The sequence below is a fragment of the Pinus tabuliformis genome, chromosome 8, assembly GCF_031772625.1.
Source record: "Pinus tabuliformis cultivar Carrire ecotype Pingquan chromosome 8, CPIR1, whole genome shotgun sequence".
NCBI classification, from domain to species: domain Eukaryota; kingdom Viridiplantae; phylum Streptophyta; class Pinopsida; order Pinales; family Pinaceae; genus Pinus; species Pinus tabuliformis.
The window spans coordinates 512,485,454-512,495,878 of NC_142294.1; the positions used below are offsets into that span (position 1 = coordinate 512,485,454).

At 37.4% G+C, this 10,425-nt stretch overlaps 1 pseudogene; it reads left to right on the top strand.

Moving 5' to 3' along the window:
* The first annotated feature begins 480 nt into the window (after nt 1–480).
* On the top strand, nt 481–1,856 carry LOC149236357 (putative pentatricopeptide repeat-containing protein At1g02420; annotated as a pseudogene).
* Nucleotides 1,857–10,425: the final 8,569 nt, after the last annotated feature.

A 10,425-nucleotide genomic window follows, 5' to 3' on the forward strand; every position in this document is an offset into this window, starting at 1 on the left:
CAGTCTTGTATTGAATGAACATTTTATGGAAATGAGAAAACAACCAAGAATGTGGACTTCATAATTTTATTTCTCCGTCTGGAACCGTGGGCGCTTATATGCGACTTTTTTTATTTCTTCTCAGAAGGTAAGTATAGGTTTTGGGTGGCATCACACTTAGTTTAGGATTTTGTTCACATGAGTACCACGTTTCAGGAAGATGTTGGTTCGGCTGTGCTATATTGGTAGATTGTTCGTAGTCGACCACAAAAAAAACCCAATTTGGATTTTCAGCACAACCCGCATTTGTTCTTTACATATTTCTTCGAAGGAGTTTGGCGTTCTCCATCTCAGTCTCACTTTGAAAAAGGCAAAAACAAACAACCGATGAGTGGAGGAGTCTCCTGATACATGAAAGTCATACATCTCAAGGACGTCTCAGAAGAAGGGACAATGCAGTTCAGATATTTCAGAACATAGAGTTTATAGCAGACCTTAAGTATGGGGAGATGGGTACTCCCCTTGCAGGTAAGGAATCACAATAGGCTCTCTGTTTGTCATTTTGCCTCATTTTCTACTCACACCCAAAACCTCGAATCAGACCTAGAGAAAGCCACTGCAATTGTATTAGAAAACAAGGGCAAGTCCCTGTTTTCAGGACTGGAACAGTCTGGAATCCATTGGTCGCCCCCATTAGTAGAAAAAGTTCTTAAAAACATATGGAATGATGGAACCCAAGCTTTACAATTCTTCAATTGGGTGGGGAAGCAAAAGAGTTTCAAGCATAGTCCAGATGCTTATAATTACATGATTGATATTCTAGGTAGAATGAAAGACTACTGAACTCTGTGGCATTTGATGTCCAATATGCAGAGGGAGGGTTGCCCTGTAACACCCAAAACATTTGCTATTATAACAGAAAGGTATATTGCAGCAGGGAGAGAGGATAAGGCAACTAGGGTGTTTTTTTTCAATGCCTGAATATGGTTGCCTACCTGATTTACCTGCATTCAATGCTTTTCTGGATTCCTTATGTAAAGCAAAAAAAAAAAGGTTTTAAGGGCTGACAGGATTTTTAGGGATTTAAAGTATAGGTTTCGTCCAGATACCATTACCTATAATACCCTTGCCAACGGCTGGTGTATGGTGAAGAACATTCCCATGGCGCAGAGGGTTTGAAGGAAATGGTTGGCAAGAGATTGAACCCACACCTGTGACCTACAATACCCTCCTCCATGGTTTTTTTTTTTTTCTTTTTTTTTCTTTTTCATCACTGGTCAGGTGAAAGAGGCATGGTTGTTTTATAAGGAGATTAAGCGCAGAGGATTTTCACCGAATGTTGTGACCTATACGACAATAATATATGGACTTGGGATGGCTGGCAAGGTCGAGAAAGCGGAAAAGATCTTCGATAATATGACTGAGAATGACTGCCTTCCAAATGTCACAACTTATAATGCGATGATTCAGGTGCTTTGCAGGAAAAAGTCTGTGACAGATGCATTTGAAGTCTTTGATGAGATGCTTAGGAGGGGATATTTTCCCAATTTGACTACTTACAATATACTGATCAGAGGGCTTTGCCATTCTAAACAAATGGAGAGAGCTTTAGAGTTCAAGAATGAGGTGGAAAAGAATGGTTGTCACCCCGCTGTTCGGACCTTCAACATTATTATTGGATATTTTGTGATCTAGGTCAAATTGAAAGAGCTCTGAGCATCTTGAAGGACATGGGAACTGGACCCTGTCTTCCTAATCTAGATACTTACAACATTCTCTTGAGTGCTCTGTGTGCTACACGAAAGTCAGATAGTCTACTGGAAGCTGGAAAGCTGGTGCAGGAAATGGTACGAAAGGGTTTTTCCCCAGTGAACTGATTTTAATAAAATCTTGAGTCTGTACCGGGTGTTAAATTGTTAATGGATAGGAGACGGGTTTATTATTCTCAAGCTATATATGAAAATGTATAATCTGCATTTGACATAATGTTTTACGAATGCAAATTTTGCAGCTGTGGTCCATTTAAACCAAATTACAAATATTAGTGGACACTGTATGACATTTGCATCCACAACTTAAATCAAATAATGTTTTAGGAATGCAACCAAATTACAAATATTAGTGGGCACTAGTATAGCATTTGCATCCACAACATAAATCAGAAAGCAAAGTCTGGATGGCAGCCTTGTAATGAGCTACTTATTCTACCAACCAATTAACCGAGTCAATCATATGTTCCAGTTCATATATATCTGTCCAGGTGGTCGAATAGGTGGCTCTTGGAGGCCCAGGCCGACTTGTTCCCATGGAGGGGGCTGACTTGGCAATTTTTGGTGGACTTTGACTCAATAAAATTCAAAATTCTTTTTCTTACAAATGTCCAAATGGGACATGACTCAATAATTTCTTTTTGACTCTATATGCATGAAGAACATTCTTTGACCAAAAATAAATATAATAATGAATATAATAAATATAACAATGATTGTTTTACATTACATTATGAAGACTGACACTAGTTACATTTTTCAATAAAGTGTGCTGTCCACTCTCATCAATTGCAGGAAAGGGTCCTTTCCTGATGATAATTCAGTCATGGCCGAAACTCTCCTTTGTCCTCTTTATCCTTTGCTCTGCCATATTCTCGAAATTCAGGCCCAGACCAAAACAAACAGAAATCCTGAGATACACAGAATTTTCAGACCTTCAGTAGGAAATTATGAAGGCATGTGATGTACTGTCTCTTCCAGGCTCCCAAGGAGTTTCCAGTTTGTGGTGTTGATGATCCACATGAAAGCCCATTCATGGCAGCCACTCTTTGTCCCATGTAACTTCAAATTCCCACTCTCAGTCATTAAGGATTGAGTTGGTATTATCAAGGGCCAACATACCTAGTTCAAGGGGCCAAACATATTAATCAAAATTAAATGAGGCCTTGGAGTTGAACCCCATGTTTCCATATCCCTAAGTGGATTTACTGTTCCTGTCCTCGATATGATTTATTTTTATGAGCCAAAACTTGGCATCAATTTTTATAAAGCCTGAAAGTGATGGACATTTTCAGCAGCAAACAACAGAAATGAAAAACAAGAGTATTAATCTTTAATGCCAGCAACATCAGTTTCAACATTAAATGATAGAAACTCCAGCAGTTTTAGTAGATTTGTTAGCAGATTCTATAACGCTAACAACAGAAGAAAAACCAAGAGTAGCTACTAGTAGCAACCGACAAATGCTCCAAAACCTCTGCTCATATTGTCTAAAACTTTCCTGAGAAGGTATGAATGCCAATTCAGGCTGAAGTCCAGGCAGTTTGCAGGCTACTCTTGTCTCAGAGTGTCTCATCCACACTACCTGCAATAACACTCTTAACAAAAAATCCCTACTCTAATGTCTAAGAGCCATTTTATGGCTAGTGATCCCAATTTTCTTAAGAAAATATGAGTTACAACTCAACTCTTGATGAGTGACACTTACGGGTGGGAGTTACTAAACACTACATACAGGTGGAGTTAGAAAAGAACTCTTGAGTGGGGGACATAATTTTGAGGATGGATGATAATGACCATTAATGTCAGCATGTATTAGTAACTCGTTATGCTAAGAAAAAAAAAAATAAGATGTTTCTAAGTAATATTTTTGTCCAACGGAGAAATTCGAACTTTCAGTTACAAAAAGAGAAAAAAAAAAACTACATTTTGAAGGTTCGTATACACCTCATAAAAAGGGAAAAAAAAGTCCATAGACAGTCTATGCTAATCCTAGGCATGCATTTAATGTTGCATCTAGTTACAGTCCATGTATGGGCATCATATTACTGGTTAACAAAAATTACAACAAAAATAAGTGTGCTGTGCCTCGAAACTGACTCTCAAAAATTGAAATACTGCAAGATTTCTTAAGGATTAAGATATCCTCTTCATCATTTCCTCCTATTACCATAAACAGTGCAATTTTGGATTTTTAGGTCGCTTGAGAGCTGACAAGGAGGTATTGAATTCAGGCATATGAAAAGGCTCCTCCACCTTCCTATGATCCTCAGTCTGAAGCATACATTGCTGTCCCAACCAGTGTTGCGAATAAGGTTGCTGGTTTGTCTGATATTTTCACAATTATTCAGGTCTATGTTTATTCTTATTGATATCTTCTGATAATTGCAAATATTTTCCTTGATATTTTTGAGAAGTTTCTTTCTGGTTCATCGGTAATATATTTCCCGAAATGATATTTTCAACAATCCAACACACCCTGCTTAAAGAGCTCACTGACAACTCTATTGAACTATCTTCTTACATGTGGAAAAGAAATATCTTCAAACTCTGGTGCCACTGCCAATATCTGATCAAGGAGGGGCTTCAGAGATGTTTTGTAGATTGAAGGATCCATGGACCCATTCTATCATGAGATTGGAGTCCCCAAACACCTGCAATCTGGATAAGACCTTTTTCCACAGCTACCTTCAGCAGATTTAGAAGTGCATGAAGCTCTGCCCAATTATTTGTTTCACTGCTTGATGTTTAAAGGTGAAGTAGTATCTTTCATTGAGATACAGAATTCCTGCTCCACGAGGGCTGGGTTCCCTTGGCTGGTTCCATTGAATAATTCCCAGCTTTGGATTTGTCAATTACAGGAGGTTTGATTTCTTTTGTGCCTTCTGCATCAGATCATGTACATCCTCACAAATATACTTGATTTTTTAAACATTTCCAGGGGAGTGCAACATTTATCCTGAAATGAATGTCATATCTTGTGATCCAGATTGACCAAGAGACTATGCAGGGAAGAGCTTTATGATTCACCAATATTGAGTTTTCCCTCCATCTTTTGGAGCTTCCACCAAGGAAAGGCCTTCCCATTTACCTATCCCCCTTGTTAGAGAAAAACTTTCTTCAATGGCTCCTTTGTAAATGGGCAGTCCATCAATAAATGATTGATGTTCAGTTCATCTTTTCTACATAACATAAGAGGACCTGGTCCTTGCCAGGATCTCTTTTGAAGTACCTCCCAAGTAGATATTGCTATTTAGAGCCAGCCACATCAGTGATCTAAATGTTATTGGAGCCTTGATTTTACATAAAGGCTTTGACCACCATTCTACTCCGAACTCCTGAGTAAGAAACATGTCCTTATGACCTAAACATGCAGTGTATTCTCTGGAAGGATTCCATGAACATACTAAGGCATTCCCGTTAGTGACTATGGGTATCCCAATGCCAATTCTAATATCTTTGCGAACATGCACAGAATGGACAGGCCTGCCTCTAGTCAATAATGAAGTTCTCAACTCTTCCCAACTTTATAGGTGTGATAAGGATCATATGGACTTGGCATTTACATCAACAACTTCAGATTTTCTGCCCAAAGGTGTGAGGCACATGTCCCCATAACAGAGCCAAAAGATGACAGAAATTTCCCCAGATAAAAAAATTGCAATAAGCAATCCACTGGAGACCCTCCAACACATGTCAACCTATGAACATGTTCTTGTGACATGTACTTTCCATGACATCCTTGCAAGGAATTGCATATTAATTATTGAAAAAAAAAATCAAACATTCAATGCCAAACAAAAATAATAATTGTCCAAATGAAATTTTAACTTCTCATGCTATTTCCCATCTACTCGTACATTCATTCAATCACTACCGGAATGGAAATTACAGAATAGAAACTAATGCTGAAAAGAATAAAACATATTTTCAAACAAAATGGATGAAAGATATGTTGTGCCATGACGGGGGAGAGAGCAAAATATTGTACAAAGGTAAGTAATTGAAGAGGGAAAATCCTCTTTTAGGTACTGACATTTAGAGTTATTGAAGTATCCAATAAGGAATCTGTACAGAATAAACTTTCAAATTGAATGGCTCTGGTATTTCACTTTCTTTACCTATGTTCTGGAAATTATAAACTCAAGAGAAAGAGAGTTTACAGAGGGAGAAATCGCATTCAGAGGGAAAAATCCAGGACCAGAAACAAATCAGCTTGGAAAGCTATAATTGCACTTGCTTCCGTTGCATTTTTCCTTTCAATGTCATGTTCTTACAAATCTTGCAATTCAGTGAGGGGCTTTGGTTCAACTCTGTGGCTCGGAGATCCTGATTTTGATATATAGGTAATTTCGCAAGGCATTTGTGAAGTTTGGAATTGTTTGTAAAGATGGCATCTACTTCAAGTGAGAGAAAGGAAGTTATCATCTTTTATGGAAAAGACTAGGCACATTATCCTGGGTACTTCTATTTACTGTTATTTTATCCTCCAGTCCTTTTCGTGGATATAGTTAATATCAATGTAATGTTGATGATTGGATCTGTAGCTATAACAATCTTGACAAGCTGGCCGATCACATCTTCTATTGGAATACAAAATTTATAAACATATGTCTCTTCAGATTCAACAGCGTTGGCAGTTCATATACGAGCCAATCAGCTCCTAGAGTTTTTTTTTTATTTGTTTGTTTAGAAATGCACGCATTTTATGTTCAAAATAGAGAACACTATGATTATTGATATTATATATTATCATTGATGTCCATGGTGGCTTGCCGGGTTGGTGAAAGCATGGCACTACTACCACCCTCACTAGGTTCAAGTCTGTCCAATGACACATTCTTACTTCTGCTCTTGGTTTTTTCTACACGAGTGCTTGTGAAATGTGGATGGGGCCATGTGAAAGCCCTGAGCATATTTCTTAGACACTTTCTTCCGTGTCCACTGAACATCAAAAGAGTTGAAAGATGCATAAGTTCATAAAAATAAAATAAAAATTGAAATGAGTTTGAGGCTAAAAGTAACTTCTAAACATGGGCCAACTAGGAGGAGTTCAATACAATTTGGAAATTAAATTTGGCTCCGGAAAATCGCCCTTACACAATTTGACACAACTCATCTACTTGATCAAACTGGTAGCTTTCTAGGAACAGGATTGACCAAACGCTGAAGTTGCAATCTGTATTGTCTACACAACAGAGGATTCACATGAATGATCTAATGCAACAGAAGCAGAAATGGTTTTACAATTAGATTTGCACATCAATGTAAAAACACTGCAATTAAATACTGCGTCAGACAGTGATTTGAACATGGGTCTTAATTAGATTTTTGGATATCATTAAGAAACTCAAATTCAATCATACTAGGTGAAATGGAATTTAACTGTTATGACCAAAATTACGGCTGTAATATATAAACTATTGGATTTTGGAAACTAGGACCACTAAAGATATTTAGATGAAAAGCAGAAAAGCAGCAAAACAGTAGCGAGAGAACCTTAACAGTACAAATTAGAGTTGAACTTGACTGTACAAATTTTCCAGTTCATGCATATCGTTACTTCTAGAAGGTAGACTTTATGTTCCTGCATCAGATTTTCTCCAAAAAAAAAATATATTTGGATCTCATTGTTCAAAAAACTAGGATTTCAAAATTGCTCTAATTTCTGGTTTATATGAGATTTCCTTCCATTGCTCGGTAAGATCATTTGTCTAGTCTTCCTCTTTTTGCAAGGTTATCATCCTTGTTTCTTGGTCACATCTTCCATATGTTTGCAGAGCTAAGCAATGTTCATCATACGTGCGATATCCAATTCTTTAGGTGAGTTAGAGTAGGTTGCTCTACCTCCACCTTCTATATTATCTTGCATGATCCAAACTTCTTCATGTGAAGTTTAAAAGTTTCTTTGGGAAAATTAATTTCCAGGAGCTGAAACAATATTGTCACCTTTGTTGTCCTCTTTTAAGCTTGTGAGCATATACCACCCCTCCTAAGAGAATGACCTTGAGGCTCAACCATTAAACAAACAATTGCCTCCTTGTGGGGTGAACTGAACCCTTTGGGAAACAACCACATGATGTAGGAGGGATCTACGAAGACCAAGTTTGTGGATTTTTTTTTCTATTTGACAAATGCTGATGCAAAAAAAAAAAAAAAAAAAAAAAAAAAAAAAAAATGTAGTGCTTGCTAATTATTGTGCAGTACTTCTTTGACTTAGGAATCTAGGATCTTTGTCATTAACAATAGCATAATCCTTCTCAATTATTTTGTTTTTGTTCATTTGATCTAGGATCTCTGCTAGTAACTTTCCTTAGTTTCCTACTCTCTGTATCCTAGCATTGCGACTAGCTAGCATAGCAAAATATCTCTCTGTCCATTCAATTTTAGATTATCTGATTTTCATTGGAGGGCAATTTCTTAGGTTAGGAACAAATAGAAGGAAAAGAGAAAGCTAAAAAAAAAGAAAAAAAAAGAAAAAAAAAAAAGAAAAAAAAAAAAAAGTTATAGATTCAGGGGTGAATAAAGATTCATATAGCATGGAATCTATGTCATAGATCCTGAGGTATTAAAGAAATTATATGCATGAAACTTATACTAGCGCCTTCTAGTGGAATTGATAGTGCACTAATCTGTTGCTTGCCAATATTTTGGTTGGTACCACCTTATAGGATATTCGGGTTCAAATGCTATTTTCCATGACGGATAGTTGAATCTATTTCAACTCTAATTGTTATTGAAGGGTTCCACAAGGATGTCACATGAGCATTTACGATGCCCCTTTTAACGTATATAGTCACCTATGTTAAGGTTCTTCCATGTTGTTATTTATGAACATTATACACATTTGGTTGGACACGTGAAAATCAATTGATGGATTTGGTATTGATGATGGAAATGTTGGATGTATGACCAAATGTGTGACCTAGTTACAATTTATCTAGTGCATAACTTGTCAGAGTTATTGTTGCATCGTATGGGCTTATATAGATAGGATTTATCTAATCAATGACATAGTGGAATTATGATTTATCTGATAGTATGAACAACAAAATTGACACGTGGACACTGGGCTTAATAAACATGATGTTTAAGATCATGTATCTATATCTATTTTGTGGTTGTATATATGCATGGATGAGAACTAAACTACAGGTTGGAAAGAACCGTATGATGACCAAGATCTACTATTCCATTGGGGAAGGTTGAGACGACCAATGAGGAAAGGTACGATGTACATTGTTCTATTACATTTGGTATCTACTTGATATGCACTCTTATGACATGAGTAAAATGCAAATGACAGGTGGCAAGATGACCTGACTGGATTATTCGATGACAAGTCCAACCAGCTCTGTAGTGTGGTCCGTGCTCTGAAGGAGGGGTGGAGGTGTTTCCCACCGTGTATCCTCCGAAACCTGGAATCGTGGGGAGGACAGCTGAACGCTCCCCCTAGACGTGTGATGACGATTGCCAGATGCCTGCTGGGGAAAGTTCGGTCGAGGTATTCGACGCTTCCACCATGTCGGTTTTATCAGTGGTTAGTATGGCCGTTGCCACTGATAGAGCAGCAGAGGATGGATAGGGTGGGAACGGAAGTAGGTCAAGGTGGATAGGAAGCTATAGATCAGTTGGAGACTCTTGATGGGAAGTAATGCCATTATCTGACTCATCGAATTTTAATGCTATAACTCTTTCTGGTTTGCTATGCTTTCAAACTCCTTGTATCTTTTCATTCTAACTTCGGGACGAAGTTTTCTGAAGGAGGGGTGTATGTAATGCCCCACTTAAATATTATCCTACAAATTATGTTAATATTTACATTATCTGAAAATATTGAGAAATATTGGTCTAAAATAAATTTATGATTTCCATTATTCAAATTCCCCACTTACCTTCTCAATTTGAATATTGTGTAGGATATGGTCTCCTTCCATTAATTCAAAATATATTTATTCATTCACACACCCCAATGTACCCTCACATTTAATAAGGAGAAGACAAATTCCTCTCCATCTTATCATCAATATATATATTTATTCATTTCACATTCCCCAATGTACCCTCACATTTAATAAGGAGAAGACAAAGTCCTCTCCATCTTATCATCAATATATATATTTATTCATTTCACATTCCCCAATGTACCCTCACATTTAATAAGGAGAAGACAAAGTCCTCTCCATCTTATCATCAATATATATTTATTCATTTCACATTCCCCAATGTACCCTCACATTTACTAAGGAGGAGACATGGTCCTCCCCATGTAATTACACTTCACATTACCAAATGTACTTCCCCATTAAATTCTCAATTTTAAATTCATATCACAATTCCAAATGTACTCTAGCTTGGAAGAGAAGTCAACCAAGGATGGGTGAGAGTTAATGACATTAATGAGAGGTGGTTGAGGAAAGAGGGTATAAAAGGGAAGGGGGAAGGAAGAAGGGGGGGGAGTTGGAGTTTTGCTTAGGATTGTGGGGGTTGGTTGTGATCGTTTGGCCTTGTTATGATTTTGGGAGACCTTGGAAACCTTTGGAGGTTTCTGGGGTTTGAGAGGAGGAAAGTATCATTACCTAGTTTTGCACATTCTTTTGAGGACACACTATATCTGGTTGGACTTGGGCACGGAGGGCTAGGGAACCTGTGGAGGTTTCCTGGACTAGGAATTTAT